This window comes from Ambystoma mexicanum, chromosome 2p (assembly GCF_040938575.1).
Source record: "Ambystoma mexicanum isolate Mex_15411 chromosome 2p, UKY_AmexF1_1, whole genome shotgun sequence".
NCBI classification, from domain to species: domain Eukaryota; kingdom Metazoa; phylum Chordata; class Amphibia; order Caudata; family Ambystomatidae; genus Ambystoma; species Ambystoma mexicanum.
In genome coordinates this window covers 415,759,268-415,781,275 of record NC_090923.1, presented here as the reverse complement: position 1 = coordinate 415,781,275, position 22,008 = coordinate 415,759,268, and the positions used below count along the sequence as shown (strand labels likewise).

At 47.6% G+C, this 22,008-nt stretch overlaps 1 protein-coding gene across 1 annotated transcript in view; it reads right to left on the bottom strand.

Annotated features, from left to right (window-relative positions):
• Positions 1–22,008, bottom strand: part of ACOX2 (acyl-CoA oxidase 2) — a 1,177,957-nt gene that overhangs the window by 413,191 nt on the left and 742,758 nt on the right. The window lies entirely within an intron of this gene.

Sequence of the window (22,008 nt, the reverse complement as noted above, 5' to 3'; positions counted from 1 at the left end):
AGTTTCAGCCATTCTTCATTGGAAAAGGCCGAAAGATGTGAAAGTAGTGCAGAGCTTCCTAGGCCTAGCGAACTTCTACAGGAAATTCATACCTTCTTTTTCACAGATGATACTTCCCATCACTAACCTACTAAAGGAAAATGCTCCTTTTATCTGGAACAAGGCCACAGAAACAGCTTTCAAGTCTCTTCAACTAGACTTCACCTCTGCACCGGTTTTGATCCCTCCAGATCCGCACCAGATGTTTATTGTGGAGGCTGATGCCTAAGAAGGGGCAATAGGAGAAGTCCTTAAACAACTGTCAACTGTGGACCAGAAAGAACATCCAGTGGTGTACTACTCAAAAACCCTGACGTATTTCGAAAGATATTACTCGGTCCTTGAGAAAGAGTCATTGGCCCTTAAAATGGCTTGTAAAGAATGGAGACACCATTTGTTAGGAGCCCAGCAGGAACGGAAGCTGAGAACAGATCACCAGAACCTCACTCTTTTACAATCATTTGAGTGCAGACACAGCCTTCAAGCTTGCTGGGCGTATTTTTTCTCCCAGTTCCAGTTTCATCTAATATTTATTCCTGTATCAGAAAATACCATTGCAAATGCTTCATCACGCAAAGAGGCCCCTTTTAATAAGGCCGACAAACAAGTTACTTTCTGACCTGGTAATGTTCTTTCGATGGGATGTTCTGACGACGTATTCCACTTCTATGACAGGTAATCACCACAGCTGTGCTGCTTCGGAACATTTTCGGCGTCTGCGTCCTGCGTCGATGACGTCGATATGCTGTCCTCGAGGGCTTCCGTCGAGCTGAAGTCACCGGATGTTACAAGTAGGACGCACAACGCCCGTAGCCTCAGTTGTAGTTTTTCCCAGAACGTGTGGCACTAATCTTCTGCCAGTATGACTACAGAAAGCCTTGCGGAAACGAAAGCTGCATTCGCATATGAAATTCTGTAGAGGGGCAGGTAGGGAGGGAGCGATGTGGAATACGTTGTTGGAACATCCCATCGAAAGAACGTTACCAGGTAAGAAAGTAACTTGTTCTTCGAAGGGATTGGTTCCGCCGACATATTCCAAATCTATGACAGGCTCCCAAAGCAGTACCAACGTAAGGAGGTGGGAAAAGAATTTAGAATTTTAGAATGCCCAATTAAATTGCAGAATAGAGGACCGCCTTGCCAAAAGCCAAATCTTGTCCATGGATAAAATCCAGGGAGTAGTGTTTTACAAAAGTATGGACAGAGGCCCATGTGGCTGCTTCACAAATGTTACGAATGGGAACACCCCTCTGCAGGGCAGTAGAGGCAGCCACACCCCTAGTAGAATGGGCCTGTAAGTCTACCGGAGGGTCCGTACCCGCCAAGCGGTAACATTCAGAAATTGTCAAGATAATCCATCTAGACAAAGTCTGCTTAGTAACAGCTTGTCCCAAACACCTTCCAGCGTATCCTACAAAGAGCTGATCGTCCACTCTGACCCGGGCACCTGGAAAGGAGACTGTGGGAACACATTAGTGAGCCCTTTCAGAAACTGAGAATTCAAAGGAATTTTAAAATAAGAAAACTCCTCAGACGAGCGCTTAAACATGGACAGCGCCGCCAGGTAACCTTTAATGGTACCCACTTGCAGGCCCTTGTGGGCCAACGAAAGCAAAAAAGAGAGAACAGGAATGGCACATGAAAGTGGATCCACATTCTTAACCCTGTACCAGTCGCAGAACTTTCTTCAACGGCAACGGTACAGGGACTTCGTTGCAGGCCTTCTGGCCGAAAGCAACACCTCCATCACGTCTTCAGGGAGGACCCAATCCTTATACCTCAACCTTTCAGAAGTCAAGCATGAAGGTTGAGGGACTTGACCTCTGGATGGAGAACCTGACCCTCCTCCCGTGAGAGCAGATCGTCTTGGTAGGGAAGACGGCGTGGAGGGCAGATGGATATGTCAAGAAGGTCCGGATACCACGTTCTCCTGGCCCATGCCGGAGCAATGAGGATCATTCGGGAACCGAACCTCCGTGACCTCCGCAGCACTTGCAGAATGGTGGGGACTGGAGGAAGCACCTACAGCAGTGGGAAGGAACACTCCACCCCAAACGCATCCCCTGAGGCTCCTTTTGGAGGAAATTCCCGCAAGAAGAATCTTTCGCACTTCCGGTTGACACTGGTGGCGAAGAGATCTTCTTGTGGGGTCCCCCAAAGGGCGAAGATCTCCAAGAGAATCTCCTGAGCCAGTTCCCACTCGTGAGAGACCGTGCTCTGCCTGCTCAGAGCGTCCGCCGCTGTGTTTTCGTCTCCGGCCAGATGAACTGCCGAGATCGAAATTTCCTGCTGGATGGTCCAGAACCAGAGCTGCATCGCCTTTCTGCACAGAGGAGAGACCCTGCCCCCCCTTTTTGTTGAGGTAGTGCATGGCCACTGTATTGTCCGTCAGAATCAGGACAGTCTTCCCCCGCACAGACGGCAGAAAAGCCTTCAGGGCTAGCCCGAAGGCCCTCAGCTTCAACAGATTGATATGGAGTCTGGACTCCGACGGAGACCAACGACCGTTGACTGTCAACTCGTTGGCATGAGCTCCCCATCCTGTGAGGGATGCGTCCGTCACGATCGTCACCTCCGGCCAGGTTAGCCAAAAAGGAGCCCCCTTCATCAGATTGCCTTCGACGGCCCACCACAAAAGATCCTGGGTGACCGAGGGCAGCACCTGAACGGGATCAGACATCCTGCCGGAGGACTGTGACCACTGCATCTTGAGAGCCCACTGCAGAGATTTCATCCGCCGCTTGGCCTCTGGCACCAGGAGAATGCAGGATGCCATGAGGCCGAGCAACCTCAAGAACTCGAACACCGGGAGACTCTGGGCATGCTGAAACTTGTTCACCATCTGCAGAATGCGATGAGCCCTCACCTCTGGAGGAAAACACAGTCCCAGGGATGTGTCGAGCACTGCTCCGATGTACTGGAGCCGCTGGGTAGGTGCCAAGTGGGACTTCTTTAAGTTGAGGGAGAAGCCCAGTCTGTGAATGGAGTGGCAGGTGACTGACAGATGATCCAGGACTTGCTCAGGAGAGCGCGCCCTGATCAACAAATCGTCCAGGTAGGGGTAGACATGAATCCCCCCCTTCCTGAGATACGCTGCCACCACCACCACCACGAGCTTGGTGAAGACTCTTGGGGCGGAGGCCAATCCGAACGGCAGGACCCGAAACTGAAAATGCGAGTCGCCAACCGCAAACCTCAGGTACTACTTCTGCTTGGGATGAAACGGCACATGAAAGTAAGTGTCCTTGAGGTCTAGAGACACCAACCAGTCCTGAAGTTGAAACCACGCAAGTCTATGATGGGTCTCAATCCCCAGTCTTTTCGGGATCAAAAAATATGGGGAATACCATCCCTTGTTCCTCTCCGCTACAGGCACCAGTTCTATGGCGCCTTTCTCCAGCAGGGATTTGATTTCCTGAGCAAGGAGCGGATCCGGACTCTTCAAAGAGAGATTCCCTGATGGATTGATGTGAGGCCTCTGCCGGAAAGGAAGACAGTAGATGTGGGCTATGATCTCCAGAACCCACACATCTGAAGTAATGGCACGCCTTTCTGCAAGATGCTGCGCCAGCCTTCCCCCAACCGGCGAACCATGGGACATGGCCTCATGACTGAGCTGAAGAGGCTGCGGCAGTGCCTGAGGGAAAAGAGGCAACTGCCCGAGCGGCCTTGGCACCTCGAGTACCTTGTTTTCCACCTCTGGTACTCCTACGGTGGCCCCTTTGACTTGCAGCTCCCCTCGATCTACCAAAGGAAGAGTAGTATTGAAAGGAATCACCCCTCCATTGCTGTCCCCTAGGACGAAAAGGCAGAGGTTCGCGAACTGCAGAGCTCAACGACCTTGATGCAGCTTTGGAGGTCTGCAACCTCTCAAGGCTCTCGTCAGCCTTGCTGCCGAACAGATGGACACCATCAAAGGGCATGTTGAGAAGCCGGGCTTGTACGTCAGGAGCAAACCCAGACTTCCGTAACTACGCAAATCTGCGCACCACAGTGCTCGCTGCCATGGACCGGCTGACACAGTCTGCCATGTCCAGACCTGACTGAACGGATTCACACATGGCATGCTTGCCATCCTGAACGAGGGCAAGAAAACCATCCCGTTCGGGAATATGTTCAGCCGCCAAAGAGACACAATTCCACAGAGTGTGAGTGAAATGTGCCAAGGCACACACAGAGTTGGCTGCCTGTAAAGCCATACCCCCCTGAAGAAAAATGTCTTCTCCCAGCCATCAAAACGTTTGTCGTCCCTATAAGGAGGGATGGTTGGGTACAACGCCTGCTTTGCTGGGGCTGTAGCCACCTACACCACCAAACTCTCCGCAGTGGGGTGCGTAGTCAAGTAGCCGGGGTCGCTACTGTCTGGACGGTATTATTTTGGCAACGACTTACTTACAGACGGGAGACTCTGCGGAGCAGTCCAAGCCGCCGCCGCCACCCTTCTCTGTAAAATGGGAGCACAGGGTCAGTGGGTGGACCTTGGTCAAGGATATCTGTCAGGTCATCCTGCAGAAAATCCACTGGTGGCTAAGACCACCCCAAGTACTCCGTCACCCTCGACATGAGTCGTCTGTACGAAGATTCAGCATGCGTAGCAGGATCAGGCCTGCCAAACTCAACCTCCGGGCAGGTATCAAGACTACTGGCGTCGTGCAAAGACTGACGCAGGTCTTCCAACTGACTATGACCAGATAACAGGTCATCAGGAACCACATCAGGAACCAAACCTTCCTCACACCCTTCATCCACCTCAGAGATGTAATCCAGAGGCTGGAATAAATCCCTGGATGAGGGCACAGAAAAAGGCTCAAATACAGGCCTTACCGACTTCTTCAGGGCCTGCCTCAGAGTTTCCAAAGATGCACGGGGTACCTCCGGTAAAGCCTCCAAAAAAGTCATTGAGGGTTGCCGACAAAAAAAATCGGCGTCGAGCGTGGCGCTGATGGCTTCGACACAGACCTCGAGGGTGGTGATCCGAGCATGTCCTACGACGGCCTTGGTGCCGATGGCGTTGAGGACTTCCTCAGAGGCGGAGCCTCGAGAGAGTCCCTCGATGGACATGGCGCCGATGGCATCAATGTCTTCTTAGAAGACCTCATAGGCTCTACCAGTCTCGAGGTCGTCGAGGACCAGGACCTGGAGCGGGCATGGCTAGAGCGATCCACCTTGTCTGACCGGGACATCGAAGGTTCCCGGTGATCGTGCTGACCGCCCGAGCCCGAAGGCGTGCGAACGGTGGCCCTAGCGTATTCCTTGCCGGCTTCTCTCGAAGGCGTGGACGGAACGGAGGAATGCTTCGTACGACAAGCTACCCGCCGTCTGGCGGAGTCCTTGGACGAGGAAGGCGACCGTGACGGCGCTTCCGCAAGTGCCTCGAAGAGGCAGGGGAATGGCGGGAACCACTCCGGGACCGAGACCCCTTTGACTTATGCCGACGATGCTGAGAGTCACCCCTCGAATCGTCGGTCAAAAGCCCAGCGGATTTCGACTTTTAGGGCTTGGAAACCCTGCCAATCGACAGCTTCTTCTTTCGCTCCCGCAAGGCCTTTGACGTCAAGACTGGCATTCATCGCAGTCATCGGTGGTGTGGTCCTCGCCGAGGCACCAGAGGCAGACGTTGTGCGGGTACATAAGTGACATCTTGGAACCGCAGTCCCGACACTTCTTGAATCCCCACCGCGGGGTAGAAGAAGAAGAAGAAGACATGATAATTTCACAAACCAAGTTCGAAGAACCGAGGTGCGCCGAGATCTCCGAAGCGAACATGTTGGCGGAAAAAACGGAACTGAGGCTACGGGCGTCGTGAGTCCTACTTATAACATCCGGTGACGTCAGCTCGACGGAGGCCCTCGAGGAAAGCGTATCGGCGTCATCGACGCAGACGCCGAAAATGTTCCGAAGCAGCACAGCTGTGGTGATTACCCGTCATAGATGTGGAATACGTCGGAGGAACCAATCCCTTCGAAGGAGCCTTACAAGAAGATATTTCCAGGTACCTCTTTTGTTTGCATTGTACAAACCCTTTTCCAGGACGTTCATAATGCTTATTCGGGTTCAGACCCTTGGTTGCTGAAATTGGAAAGATATGACAGTCTATGGTTTTTGGGCTCAGCCTTATATATCCCTACAGCCTTACGGAAAAGAATCGTATTATGTGCCACAGTTCTAGAATTGCGTGTCATAGAGGCATAAAAACCACCTTGCAACTGACCAACACTATTTCTGGTGGCCTCATCTATGGGATCATGTGAAAAAATATTGCCGTTCTTGTGTTGTGTGCGCTCAGGTCAAGACACCTCGACAAAGACCTCCAGGCAAACTACTTCAACCTTCCCTTGCTTCTCACCCATGGGAAAAAATAGGTACTGACTTTATTGTAGACGTACCTTCCTCTAAGGGCTGCACCGTTATCATGGTAACGGTGGACACGTTTTCCAAAATGGCACACTTCACATCATGTGCAAAGATTCCCTCCGCCTTGGAAATGAGCAAACTATCTTCAGGATTCACGATCTCCTGAAATCGATTATATCAGAATGCAGATCTCAATATAAGTCTAGGTTTTGGAAATCCTTTTGTGCAGTCCTAGGAATAAAAAGTTGCATGCCATCCATGTACCATCCCCAGTCAAATGGCAGCACGGAATGCACCAATCAAACCCTGGAACAGTAACTCTGCTGTTTCGTTTCTGCTGTTCAAGCTGACTGGGTGGATTTTCGAACTATAGCCGAGTTCCCGTATAACAACTCTTCTCATGCCTCAATTGGGGTGATGCCGATCTATTGTAATTATGCGTTCTATTGTAATTATGGATATGTTCTCTACCTACACACAGTTCAGTGGTTCCTACAGTGGAGGAAATCTTATCGATCTTGCAGGCAGCCCAAAGACCAGCCTTAACCAGTCTAACATTGGCTTGCAAAAACGCCAAACATTATTCAGACCGACATCAAAATTCAGATCCGTCTTACCTACCAGGAGACCAAGTCTGGTTGTCTAGTAAACACCTACTTCCATTTCCATTGGACACAAAGTCCTTGATCTCCTTCCTTCACCTGAGAATAAGATGTCCTAATGGCATGGTCCCTATGAAGTGATAGGACAAACCGGGCCATATGATTATCGAGTATCACAACCTAACCGAAGAATTAAAACCCATATCTATCACATAAATCTCCTTAAGGAGTGGAGGGAGAACTCTGTTGAAGATACCTCAGTTGTATTGACAGGTTTGCTATCTGACAAACCAAATAGAAACAACCTGATCCCTTCCGACCTGCCTCAAAACCGGAGGGAGGACCTATTGGACCCCTAGAAATCTTCCCTGATGTTTTTAGAACTGAACCATGACAAGTAAAGGGGGTATTTCACTATATCCGTACACCCCCATGGAAAGTGGTCCATTTAAAGCCCTACCAGATCCCAGAGTCTAGGGTCTAGGAAAGTTATCATTATAGAGGAGGTGGAAAACATGTGGAGAGTCGATATCATTGAACCATCTCCGAGCCCTTGGTCTTCTCCAATAGTACTTGTTGCCAATCCAGATCAATCGTGGAGATTATGCATTGACTTTAGGGCAACAGAAAGGACGACCTTCAGCAGGACTCCTTACATTGATAAAAATTGGAGAGCATACGCGTACGGGAATCCGTTAACATTTCGCCCTGGATCCAACTGACGATATTGGAAATTACATCCATAAAGGACATAGATGTCATCCTAGGTGCAGACAATTCAGAGAGATTGGCAATATTTAATTTGTATTGGAACCCAGCGGTGGTTTCAAGCTGACAAATTTATTGACTCCCTCTTCTCTGCGATAGATTAAATATCTAAACAGAAAAGATTGAAATAATTATATGTGGAGACTTAAACATCCATTTACTCGATGGGCAAGGCTCGCTCCTAGCAGAAACAGCAATTAGACCCCTCATCTGCATTAATGTCACTAAATCTACCCAAATATTTACAACATGGACTGATGGAAAGCAGGTAGCGACACTGGATTACATCTATACATGCCCCAACTCCCACTTCTAAGATAACATCCTTAGACAATACAAGTTCGGAAAATAGTGGCCATCGAATCGTCAGTCTCAAATGGAACCACATCCACACGGTAGCCGATACACTCCACTTACCACAGATGGAAACACATTTTGCAGTCACTAGATTACGTAGTAATAACAATCAAATAAAACAGTAAACTAGCATTTATACTAACACCAACAGGACTGGCATGAATCAAGTAAATTATGAATGGATTCTTAGACCCGTCTTCCGAAATATACACAAACAACTTATTGCGAAAAAAACGCACCTTCATGCCTATAACGAACAGCTAGTTAAAAAGAAAAAAGATCTCAGGAGAATGATCACTGAAATAAAAAGAAATAATAATGCGAATATGAGAAGGGATATTGGAAAAGCGAAACAAACCTACAGAAACTGGACAAAAAATGCCAAAGCCTTGCTGTTACATCATGAAGCAGAATCGATCTTAGCTCTATTGAAATCCAATAACACTAGAGAATTATGGAATTTATTAAACCCTCAAATTGAAAATCAACACAAACAAATTCAAGGGATCCCCTAGTCCGATTGGATAACCCATTACAAAGACCATCTATAATCAAACCACGAGAGAACAACCTCTAAATTAAGCGATCACCGATTGGGCCTTGTGGAACAACTCTTGGAGTTACAATGTCATCCTAGCTACTATAAGGAAACTTAATACATCGAGAGCTCCTGGAACTGACGGCCTGAATAATGCACTCATCAAAAAACACCCAGAGGATTGGGCCAAACTATGTCTCCAGCTGTTTACTTCCATTGAAAAACTTACAAATTCTTGTAACGTGGACTAAAACCATTTTAATTCCAATTTACAAGGCAGGCGAAAGGCAAAGTCCAGCAAACTACAGACCTATCGCCTTACTAGATCTGCTCGGGAAAATCTTTGTGTCACTTCTCCTCAATAAACTCAATACATGGATCAGCTAAAACATGAAATTTGATACAAGATAGACAGGATTCACAAAGTACACTGGTACTCACTTGAACCTTGTGATCCTGAACCTATTAAAACACGAAGCGCTGATCAACAAATACAACATCTATGCAGCCTTCATAGACCTGCACATGGCCTTGGACCTGGTGAACAGAGCCACATTGTGGGAAAAAATGAAAATGTCCCATGATGATTCTAGAACCAATGAAACAACTATATAGTAACAACACTGAGAATTAGATGATCTCAACAGGGACAACTATCCCGACCTATAAAAGCAGGCATTGGCCTCAAACAGGGATGTCCCTTGGCAGCAATTCTCTTTAAGCTATACATTTCAGATATACCAGAACCCCTGCGTTTCCAGGCAGTAAATCGACCAAAACTAAACAACTCAAAGATCTTCCATCTTTTGTATGCAGATGACATCGTCATCTTGGACAAAACCCAGTTGGGGTTACAACGAAGTCTTAGGGATTTAGAAACCTATATGCTACAAAATGACCTGAAGATAAACACCACCAAAACGAAAATCATGGCTTTGACGATGGCGAGACCAAAACAAAGCCTTTCAATTGCACCTAAACGGGGCAAAACTGATGCAAGAGTCATCTATCAAATATCTGGGAATCATGAAGAACCAGTCCATAGCAGAAGCAGAATGGCAAATCCACCCAAGAGCAAAAGTATCCTCATTGGCCAAACAAAGACTAATCCTACATCGAAAGTACGGTAAATTTTCACTGCAACCTATAATCATCTTCTATCGACAGAAAGTGTCCGCCATTCTCAGTTACGGAAGTGAGTTATTAATAAACATAGACCAGAATATATGGGATCTCCTGGAAGGCCTATTCTGGTGGAAAATCTTGGCCCTCCCGAATTAATTTCTGATAAAAAGAATCAGACATGAGCTTGCGCTCCAATCTCTACGATCTATAGTCGATTGGAAAAAAATTGAGCTATATAGGAAAATTATCAATGTCGATGAAATACCAGCCTACACGATCTTCCAAGAAACAAAGAATGCAGTGGCTTACACAACGTTGACAATATGGAAAAATACAGTCAAGGGCTATATGTTAGCAAATAACATAACGCAAGAGATGCTAATAAACCGTCCTCAATGTGCAAAAAAAAAAGAATACAACAAACCGACTGGATTTGCACTATAGCAAAGAAATCTCGTTACCGGATGAATTTTAATTGTGAGCTAGACATCCGTGCCCTTAAGGAATTACCATAATATTTGAAACAATTCCCGGACCCGTCTATTAGAGATCAATTTACTAGTCTACGGTTGAACCAATTACCAACACGTGAACTCTTGGTAAAAAAACAGACAAATTGCGAAAGCAGAAGCTTTTTGTCGATTTTGTGAAGACAAACAATCCCTCGAGACACTTTTTCATGTCTTGATGATTTGCCCCACGCTTGCAGACAAAAGAGCTCTGTTCAGAGGAATGATTTCTATGAAAGGTTTCGAGTTGTCTGTTCAGAGGAATGATTTCTACGAAAGGTTTCCAGTTGTCTCCTAATGATAGATGGAATCTCATACTATCAGGACATAACAGAAGCCTACCAACAGTTATTATCCAGTTCTGGAATCACATAACTCATGAGTAACCTAGGCCCTGTAACTATGATGGAATCACATCAGACAAAAACCAAAACTATGTAATGGCTTCGAGACAATCCTGTGTCAGAAATCACTTTCTTTTGTAACTTTTTTTCTTTTCTTTCTTTTTGGTCACTTTGATATGAATTTTCAGTTTATTGTTTTATTTTTTTGTCTTTTTTCTTCTTTTTTTTCTTCTCTCTCTTTCACTCATGATTTTGAATATGTATATATAAATGAAAAGTTTTGTTAAAAACTATATCATTTTAAATAAAAACAAATTTTAAAAAAGGACTTTAGGAAGGTAAAAGAGGTCTTCCAATTTGACAGTTAACCTATGTCAAGGATAGACAATCTGATTGATCAATTGGGAGCTGTTTTTTTCCTCTCAACGATCGATCTGACGAATACTGGAAAGTCCTGGTTAATGCAAAGGACAAGGAGAAAACAGCATTTTCCACCCTCAGTGGAATCATTCACTTCAAGGTTAATGGGCCAAGTCCTCTGGTCTTACTCGTCCTTCTGTGGAGCATACATTGATGATATAATCATCCACAGTAGGACGTGGAAAGAACATTTACACCACCTATACTTAGTTACCAGAGCAATAAGAAATAAGAAAGGCCAGGCTCACAGCAAATCCAAAGAAGTGTCACTTGGCACAATCGGTTGTCAAGTATCTTGGATTTTTTGTTGCCAATGGGCTAGTTCAACCCCAGACTGAGAAAGTAAAAGCAGTCAAGGAAACAACAATACCTAAAACAAAGAAAGATCCAAGAGCCTTTTTGGGGTTTCGTGGGGTATTACAGGCGATTGACCCCCAGTTCATCCATCAAGTCTTGCCTCACTGATAAACTCAAAAATGCAGAACCTCAAAAAGTAAAGTGGAAAGAAGATCAACTATGCTTTGATAAACTCTAAGAACATTCTTGCACAGGTAGCCAGCTGGGGTGTGAATCCCTCGAGGTTTATAGCAGAGAACCAGGTATGGATGTCAGGGTGTTCAGTGTTGTTGGTTTGCAGTAGGAATTCAGTCTTGGAGGGTTGAGTTTCAGGTAAGCACTGGACATCCAGGACTGGATCAATGTGAGCATGTGGATGTGTTCGATGTAGGATATCTTGAGTTAGATCTGCGAATAATCTGTGTATTGGTGAATGTGGATGTTGTATGGAGAGAGGAGGGTTCCGAGTGGGTCCATGTAAAGATTGAAGATAATAGGGGGCATGATGGATCCTTTGTGGGACTCCATAGGTGATGGGCAGAGTTGGTGATCCTGAAGAATCCATTTGTACTAACTGTTGGTGATTTAAAAGGTAGGATTTGAATCAGCTGAGGACGATTTTGCTGATCCCCACGCTGAGATGTAGATTGTCGGTAAGTGTCTGCTGGTCTACTGTGTCAAATGCTGCTGAGAAGTCAAGGAGAACTAGGATGCAAGGATGGCTGTTATCGAGGATTTTAAGGGCATTGTTGATCATCTTGATGGTAGCCGTTTCTGTACTACATCTGGGTCTGAAGCCAGATTGGCAGTACTGAAGTAGGTTATTGGCTTCGATGTGTTGTGTGGCTACTGCTTTCTCAAGGATCTTACCTAGGAAGGGAAGATGATATGATAGGTTATTTATATCGCGCTTAATACCGAGAGGTTTCTAAGCACAGACCCGGGGATCGTACCTGTGTTGCTCCGTGTCGTTTTGCTTCCAAGGCGAGCATCTTGTCCATGAGCTATACTCCCGAGATGGGTGATAGGTATGTAGTTGCTTGGATAGTCAGGGTCGAGAGTCGTTACCTTAAGAAGCAGGATCATTTGTCTGGTCTTGAGGGTCGAGGGGAAGGTGCCTTAAGTTAGGGAGCGGTTGAGGATTGTCAGGTAAGGGAGGAGTGCTTCAGTGGGGAGGGTCTTCAGTATGGAGGCAGGGAGGATGTCATCAACATACGATGTGGCTTTGAGAGATGCTGAGGTGGCAGTGAGGTTGTCCAGTGTTAGTGTCTTGAAAGTTGTCCAGGTAGTTGTGGTTTTGCGAGATGGGATGTGTAGTGTGCTGTTGGTGTCTATGTGTTGGCGGATCAAGTTGATCTTGTTGACTAAGAAAGAGTGGATGGTGGTGGATTTTTCGATGGAGTAGGCTACAAATGGGTCAGGCAGAGGGTTGATGCAGTGCTTGACGGCTTTGAACAGAGCTCTGCTTCCATTGTTGGCCTTAGCTATGGTGTTTTGGTAGTAGTTGGCCTTGGCAGTGTTGATCAATCACCTGCACGTAGCACAGAGTGCCTTGAGCAAGGTGAGGTCAGATGTGCTGCAGGATTTTCGCCAATTCTTTACTTGTTTTCTGATGGTTCATTTGTTGTGGTTGAGTTCTTGAGTGTAGCCGGGTGCTGAAGGTTTAGGTTAGAGGGTGCACCATTTCATTGGGGCATGGTGGTTCATGTTGTTTGTGACAGTGGTGTTGAGTTCTTGGAGAAGCGAGTTGCAGTCCTGGTTCGTCAGAGGTACATCAGCCCATGTGAGGTGGAGTTTGTTGAGGTGTTCTGTGAGAGCCTCAACTGGTAAGTTTGTGATGGATCTCAGGGCTTGTTGGCTCGGTTTGCAATAGGTTTTCTGGAGAGGCTCAAACGGAATTGCCAGATGGTCCAACCAGTCGAGTGGATTAGGGGAGCTATGGTGAAGGGTGGGCAGTGTGGTGATGAGGTTGAGGATATTACCTTTCCTTTGAGTTGGTTCTTTCGTTTGCTGTGTGAGGTTCAGTGTGTGGAGTAGGCAGTGGAGATCTTTCTTCATTGACTTGTTTATTGGGTTGCCATGGATGTTGAAGTCACTCAGGAAGATGTTGTTGGCATGGTGCTGACCAAGTCTGTGAAGTCTTTGATGAAGGAGGTGTTATGCTTAGGTGGTCTGTAGATGAGATTAAAATGGACTGTGTCCGTTGAGGAGACTGGGAATTGGTAGGATAGGTTTTCAAAAGAGCCAATGGTGGCAACGTTCAGTTGGGTGCATGGCCATGATTCCTTGTGAATGATGGCTAGGCCTCTGCCGATCTTGTGTGGATGGTATTGTTGAAGAATTCTGTAGCCTTTGGGGGTGAGGATAGCTAGGATGTGGGTGGAGGTGGAAGTCATCCAGGTCTCAGTAATGAAAATGGCATCCAAGTCATGTGTGGTGATGAGGTCCGTGATAACAGCTGCATGGTTGATTGATGAGCAGACGTTGGCAGCATCAATCTTTGAGTAATGGTAGATGCAAAATGTAATTGTGACTTATTTTGTTTGCATCTTACTGCTATGGGAAAAGTACAAAGTCTAGATGGAAAAATAGCACTCATGCCTCTGGTGAACAGCACAGCTCATGAATGCTATATGGCGTCCTATTATAGTTTCTAAGCCATAAAGACGTGATGCCAGTAATTCCCAATATAAAACATTGATGATGCTGTACCCATAAAATATGGCAGCATTCCTGTGAAGCACTTTCATGATGCTGGTGCCCGCATTATACATCTACATTGTCATGTAAAACCTCTATGATGCTGCACCCATTCCCAATAAATATGGCAGCATTGTAAAATGTCCTGAGGATTGTTTTAAAGTTTTCTTACTGCACAGAAATGTAAGGGTTTCCATTCAATACAGTACAAAAACCGTTTTCTGGAGTCATTGGAAGGGGGTGAGAAAGTGGGCATCTGTGATGCCTACCCTCTCACCACCTTTCACAAGTAGTCAGAACAGACCGTTTTGTACACTGAAAATATACAGTAGTGGTATGAACCTCTACTCTACAATTTCCTTAACCACCAATTAGATGTATAAATAAGTGTCTGAATGTTTGCAACATTTTATTCTCACTTTGTAAAAAAGTGCAAATTCCAGGTTCCTCAATATTTACATTTTTTAAATACATTTTCCTCCACACACACTACTGTGAAGCAGCATTCCAGAAATATACAAATTCCACATCTGTTGCTAAAAGTGCTCTGTCATAAGGTAATAATCCCATGCAGCCTCAAACTAGCAGGAGACCAGAACTAGAAGCTTTGATGCTGCAGGGCAGTCCACTCTGTTTAATGCCCAATCAACCTACTCGCACTACTTTCCACTGAATCTCCACTATATCTTCACCTCCACTGCATGCCTGCAACCCTTGCCGTCAGCAAGATAAATTAAGGCTATTTGATATAAAAATTGAGGTAAGATGGAATCCCAAAAGTACCCGAACAACTGGAAAACCTTCACACTAATGTTTTCCCTTGCACAAGGCGATTTTCTGTAGCCAAAATGTGCAGGAAATGGCCCAATACCTGGATTACTTAGCATATGTATACGTTTTTGAAGCATGGGGCTGAGAGGGAGAGATGGCAGTAGTATTATGAATGGAGTGCAAGGAATATTCATCTGCTCAGAATCTACAACATCCGGTCATATAAGGGTCAGGCAGAAATCTGATTGGATGAATGCTTCAAAGAAAGTAAACATCAAACCGAAGCACTGTTTATCCTTTATCGAATATAAAAGCCAACCTTACACCAGAAGAACAAGTTACTTACCAACTGGTAACATTTTTTCGACTGGATGTTCCTCCAACGTATTCCACATATTTGACATGCAATGTCCACATCTGTGCTGCTTCGAAAACTTTTCGGCAGAGAGCGTGCTGCGTCGATGGCGTCAGGTCGATGTCCCTCGAAAGTCTACGTCAAGGCTGACGTCACCGGATGTTATAAGTAGGACACACGGCGCCCGTAGCCTCAGTTCATGTTTTTTCCCTCCACAACGTGTGGCATGCCCCAACACAATGCCTGCTTGACTGCACATGCCTTGAGGGAGCGCAAGCTGCAACAGCATAGGAAATGCTTCAGAGGGGCAGGCTGGGAGGGCGATGTGGAATACATTGGAGGAACATCCAGTCGAAAGAACGATAACAGTTGGTAAGTAACTTGTTTGTCAAATGGATGGTGTCCTCCAACATATTCCACATCTTTGACAGACTCCCAAAGCAGTAACAGTGATTGGAGGAGGGAGAAGAATTTAGAATACCCAATCAGATCACAGAATAAAGCACTGCTTTAACAAAGGCCATATCTTGACCATGGACAGTATCCAGGGAGTAATGCTTGACGAAGGTATGGACGGAAGACCATGTTGCAGCATCACAAATGTTCTTAATAGGAACTCCCTGCTGCAGGGCAGTGGATGTAGCCACACCCCTGGTGGAGTGAGCACGCAACCCCTCAGGAGGGTCCTTGCCCGCCAATCTGTAACATTCAGTAATGGTGAGGTTAATCCACCTGGACAGGGCCTGTTTGGTAACAGCCTGGCCCAATCGGTGTCCAGTGTTCCCCACAAAAAGCTGGTCATCCACTCTGACCCTGGACATCCCAGAAATATAAAAGCTCAAAGCTCTCCTAAGGTCCAACCTATGGAGTCCCTCCTCAGGATGAGGAGGATAGAAAGCAGGAAGTACCACTTTCTGGCTCAGATGAAACTCAGACACTACCTTAGGTAGGAAGGACGGAAGTACGCTCAGTACAACCCTATCCTTGTGGAACACAGTAAAGGGTGGCTTAGATGAAAGAGCCTGCAATTCACTCAATCTGCGAGCAGATGTAACTGCAACCAAGAAAACGGTCTTGAAAGACAACAGTCTCAAAGGAGAAGAGTGCAGAGGTTCAAACAGAGCACCCATCCAGAATGTCGAGAGTAAATTCAGATCCCAACCCGGCACCTGAAAAGGGGACGGTGGGAACATATTTGTGAGCCCTTTTAGAAACTGGGAAATCAAATGAATCTTAAAATAAGAACATTCTTCAGACGAGTGCTTGAAAATTGACAGCGCCGCGAGGTAACCTTTAATGGTTCGCACTTGAAGACCCCTGTGGGTCAAAGAAAGCAAGAAAGACAGAGCCATTGGAATGGAACACTGAAAAGGATCAACATTGTTTTCTCTGCACCAGTCGCAAAACGTACTCCAACGGCAACGGGACACGGATTTTGTCGCTGGTTGGCTGGCCGAAAGCAACACCTCCATCACGTCATCTGGGAGGTCCCAATCGTTATATCTCAACCTTTCAGAAACCAAGCGTGAAGGTTGAGAGTATTGACCTCTGGATGGAGACCCCGCCCCCCCACCAGAGTTGCATCGCCTCTTTGCACAGCAGCAAAGACCCTACCCCCACCCTTTTTTGTTGAAGTAATGCATAGCCACTGTGTTGTCCGTCATGATCAAGACAATCTTCCCCCGGACAGATAGCATAAAAGCCTTCAGGGCTAGCCTGATGGACCTCCGTTCCAAAAGGTTTATGTGGAGTTTGGACTCCGATGGAGACCAACGACCGCTGGTGGACAGCTCGTTGGCGTGGGCTCCCCATCCTGTGAGGGAAGCGTCTGTCACCACCGTCACCACCGTCACCTCTGGCAACAGTTGCCAAAAAGGCTCCCCCTTCATCAGATTCCCTTCACTGGCCTACCACAGAAGATCCTGCGGGACCGAGAGTGGAATCTGAACGGGATCAGACATCTTGCCTGAGAAATGCGACCACTGCATCTTGAGAGCCCATTGAAGGGATCTCATCCTCAGACTGGCCTCTGGCACCAGAAAATTGCAGGATGCCATGAGGTTGAGCAACCTTAAGAATTCGAAAGTCAGAAGACTCTGGGCACATTGACATTTGTTGTACAATGCAATGTGCCCTCACCTTGGGAGGCAAGCACTTCCCCAAGGACGTGTCCAACACAGCCCTGATGTACTGGAGCTGTTGGGAAGGTGTCATATGCGACTTCTGGAAATTGAGGGAGAAACCCAGCTTGTGAAGGGAGCGGCAGGTGAGGCTGAGATGATCCAAATCTTGTTCAAGAGAAAGCGCTCGGATCAGCCAGTTGTACAGGTAGGGGCAGACGCAACCCCCCCCCCTCTTCTGAGATACGCTGCCACCACCACCATTAGCTTGGTAAAGACCCTTGGGGCGGAGGGCAATCCGAATGGCAGGACCTGAAACTGAAAGTTTGAGTTGCCAGCAGCAAATCTCAGGTATTTTCTGGATGAATCGGTACATGAAAATAAGCATCCTGTAGGTCCAGAGACGCCAATCAACCCTGAAGTCGAAGGGCCTGAAGGACCTGAGAAAGAGTGACCATCTTGAACTTGTCCTTCCTGAGGAACTTGTTCAACCAACGCAAGTTCAAGATGGGTCTCAGTCCTCGGTCTTTCTTTGGAATCAAAAAATATGGGGAATACCATTCATTTTTCCTCTCCACCACAGACACTATTTCTATAGCGCCTTTCTCCAGCAGAGTCAAGATTTCCTGCACAAGGAGCGGATCAGGAAGCTTCAAAGAGAGATTCCCCGGTGGATTGTCGTGAGGCCGCATTAGGAAGGGAAGGCAGTAGCCGTGGGCTATTGTCTCCAAAACCCACACATCTGAAGTAATAGCTCGCCTTTCTTCAAGATGCTGAGACAGTCAGCCACCAACCGGCGAACAATGGAACCTGGACTCATAGCTGTTTGAGCGGCTGTGGCAGTGCCTGAAGGCAACGAGGCAGCTGCCTGAGCAGCTTTGGCACCTCTATTTCCCTGTGCACCACGGGTATCTTTACGGTGGCCCCTATGATTAGCGGCTCCTCTCGTTCTACCAAAAGACGAGTAGTAATGAAAGGACCCCCCCTCCACTGCTATCCCCTAGGACGAAAAGGCAGAGGTTGACGCACAGCTGTGCCCAAAGACTTAGCAGCAGCTTTGAGGTCTGCAACCTCTCAAGGCTCTCGTCAGCCTTGCTGCCAAAAAAAAGAGAGCCATCAAAGGGCATGTTCAGAAGACAGGCTTGCACATCCGGAGAATAAACCGACTTCCGCAACCACGCAAACCTGCGTATCACGGTGCTCGCAGCCATGGACCGACTGACACGATTAGCCGTGTCCAACCCAAACTGAAGGGATTCACACATGGCATCCTTGCCATCCTGCACAAGAGCAAGGAACCCATCTCTTTCTTCCCCCTTGGAAATATGCTCAGCCGCTAGAGAGAGAATTCCAAAGAGTGTGTGAAAACCTTGCCAAGGCACAGGTGGAGTTGGCCGACTTCAGTGCCATACTCCCAGCTGAAAATACCTTGCGTACCCAACCATCGAAGCGCTTGTTGTCCCTATCAGGAGGGATGGTAGTGAATGCTGCCTGCCACGAGGTGGCCGTGGCCACCTGAACCACCAAACTCTCCGGAGTGGGGTGAGTGGATAGGTAGCCGGGGTCGCTACTGGATGGGCAGTATTTCTTAGTCAACAACTTGTTGACCGCCGAAAGAGACTCCGGGATCTGCCAAGTAGTCGGCGCCCTTTTCTGTAATGCCAAATGAAAAGGCAACACTGGGTCAGTGGACGGACCCTGATCTTAAATTTCAGTCAGGTCATTCTGATCGAATGCAACCGGGGGACCGGACCACCCTAGGTACTCTGTAACTCTAGACATCAACCTCCTATAGGAGGATTCAGCATGAGCCCCAGGCTATGGCCTACCAAACTCCACCTCAGGAGATGTGTGAAGGCAACTGGCATCATTTAACGACTGACACAAATCCTCCAACTCAATATCTGACCTCTCCTCAAATATCATGCAGAGAATGAAAGAACTCCTTCCTAGGGGCAGGAGCGGCCCTGGAGTCCATAACAGGCCTCACAGTCTTGGATAAAGCCTTTCTCGGAGGATCCACAGTCACAGGGGCCTCCACCGGCAAATTCCAGCCATTTTGCCCTGATGGCGTTGAGGGCGCCGATGGCCTCGGCGTCGACAAAGGTGCCAAAGGCTCTGAGGGCCAGCCCGAAGGCAAAGCCCCGACAGCCGCACTCGACGGACACGGCGCCAACCTGATCAACACCTTCCCAGATTTCGCCGGTTTTGTTGGGGAAGAAGACCGAGACCTGGATCTGACATGCCTCTGGTGATCCACCTGAGCCTTGTCCGAACGGGACCTTGACGGTTCCCGATGATTATCACGCCGAGTGCCCGGGTCCAAAGGCGTGCAAGCATCGGATCGAGACCGTTCCCTGCCGGTTTCTACTGAAGGCGCGGACAGGACTGTGCCCTGGGATTGAAAAATCGCCAGCATTTGCTCGCTGAATGCCTCCCTTTCCTCAGTTGAGGATTTAGTGGGACAAGCCACTTTCCCCGCTGAGCCATTATCCGACGAGGACGGGAAAGGCGACCGGTGATGCCGCTTCCAGGAGTGCCGAGATGAGGAGTGGCGGGACCCACTGTTACGCTCACCTGATCTCTGCGGGGACGTTGGGGCACGGTTAGAGCCCTCCATGGCCTTGGCTCCCCTGGATCCAGAGTTACCCCCAGCTGCTGTAGTGTGGACTGCTCTGGTCGCTGGCAATGCCCTTGGGAGAAGGTAAGAGGCAGTGAAAATGCTGCGGCCGAATTGCGATCCCCCTCGAACCCCACTTGCCAGAATGAGAGGAGCATGCATTTTCCCATAAACTCTCACCTGTTTTGTAAAGATGAGCTCTCCGTCCTGCTTCTCTTCAGCAGGGGCACTCTAGATAGACCTAGTTGCTTCACTATTCTGTATACGTGATGGCCGAGACCTGCTACGACCAATTCACTTTGGAGGTATTTGTAACAATGATTGTCTGTATGCCTTTGCAATGTCTTTCCCCAATAGGTGTGAAGATGGCCACTCTGCGTTGCGGTGTTGGAAGCGAGTCCACACGGTGCCAGGAGGGAAATGGAGCAGCCCCACTAGAAGGTAAGTAGGGTTTCAAGATGGTACGCAAGGCTTAGATATTGCGCAGCCAAGCATTAAATGTTTATGCAGTTTCTAACCTTTTCTCTTGCAGGGGTGGCCTGGCGTCGGATGATGGAGAGTGGCGATCCGAGAATCTGTCAGCGGCTGATAGATGGAAGATCCGTGAGGATGCTGGACGAGAAGAAGACTCCCACGTAGATGCGCTCGAACAGGTGAGGATGAGACTAGCTGCAGGCGATAGATTTGCAGAGACAGGTAAGATGTGCGCTGTAGATGCTGAGCTGAAGATAGCTGCGCTGTGTGTGGTATGGCTGGATTCAGGTAAGATGCGCGCTGAAAATTCAAGCCGGAATCAGGTAAGTGCGCGCTGAATATAGTGCCAAGGACCTGATGAGATGCGTGCTGAGCTGGAAACAGGTAAGAGCTTCAGACGGCAGTAAGCGTTACGATACACACAGCAGATTAACGCAAAGCCTCTACATGCGGGTGGTGTTGGCATAAATAGCCTGGCCCCAGCCACTTCCCTTTAGCTCCGCCTTGTGGCCCCACCTCACCACTACCATAGACTTCTGCACGTGCCTTCCAATGCCTGCCACGCCCATCCTGGATGCACGTGCTTTGGACACAAAGTGTGCAGAGAACACTTTCTTATGAATCTTGCGCCAAAGGTGCCAGGACAGGGTCCATCTGGACCCTTTGGAGTTTGAAAGTGATGGCCCTTGGTTAGGGGCCATGACACCCACTCCGGGACCGAGATCCCCCGGATTCCTTCCGACGGGGAGAGTCACCCCTCGAATCGTCTGTGGAAACACCCGTCAATTCTTTGCTTTTACAGGGCTTGGACACCTGACCTACCTGCAATTTCCCCTTACGCTCCAGCAAGGCTTTGGCAGTCAACGACTGACACTTCGAGCAGTCGTCGGTATCATGGCTTTCGCCCAGACACCACAAGCAGATACGGTGTGGGTCCGTGATGGACATCTTGGACTTACAGTTCCTGCATGTCTTAAAACCAGACCACAGAGTCGGTGTGGTAGAAGACGAAGACATTTTCTGGAATAACATAACACAAGGCGCGGCGAGTTCTCGAAGCAAACATGTTTGCGGAAAAAACAGAACTGAGGGTACGGGCACCGTGCGTCCTACTTATAAGATCCGGTGATGTCACCCTCGACGGAGGCCTTCGAGGGACATCAACCCAACGCCATCAATGCAGGACACCCTCTGCCGAAAGATTTCCGAAGCAGCACAGCTGTGGACATTACATGTCAAAGATGCGGAATGCGTTGGAGGACACAATCCATTCGAAGTACTATTTCCGCCAAAACTAAAAATGGGTTGGAAACAAGAATCTGACAGCACTGAATTTTCCTGCAAATAATTAAATATTTTATATAATGTTTAAAAATGTGCCAACCAGCTTATCATGTGTTTCAATATCAAATACAATAGAATATTTTGTAGAAATCCATGATAAATGGATAATCCGGGGCCCACATATATCTATGTATGTTTAATCACATATTAATTTGCAGTCTGATGTAAAAAATGAAATTGTGCTAACATTGACGGGAAACACATTTTTACATCTACAAAAAAGGAAAAGGTT